The following is a 326-nucleotide window of genomic DNA, read 5'->3' on the forward strand; positions in this document are numbered from 1 at the left end:
GAAGAAAGAGTTCCACTAATTAGATGAGGCTTCTTAAACACTCACGTTCTCTTTAGCATGCATCCCTATTGTAGATTTTCTCAACCACCTGGTAAGGAAATCAAATCCTTTTGCATGATCCACCGATGTAGAACTTTGTTTTACAGACAAAGGTTAGGTGGGAATTGCCTTATTGAAGGTACCATTGATTGCCTAATGAGAAAATGAATTGTTCACCCCATGCTTAGTTTAATTTGAGCTGGAGAGTTCAGAATGTAGCTCTTGGCCAGTAAAGGAATCAGATTTGCTCTGCTGGTGTAATATTAGAATTAATATATTTTACCATC

Source organism: Pteropus alecto, unplaced genomic scaffold, assembly GCF_000325575.1.
Source record: "Pteropus alecto unplaced genomic scaffold, ASM32557v1 scaffold123, whole genome shotgun sequence".
NCBI classification, from domain to species: Eukaryota; Metazoa; Chordata; class Mammalia; order Chiroptera; family Pteropodidae; genus Pteropus; species Pteropus alecto.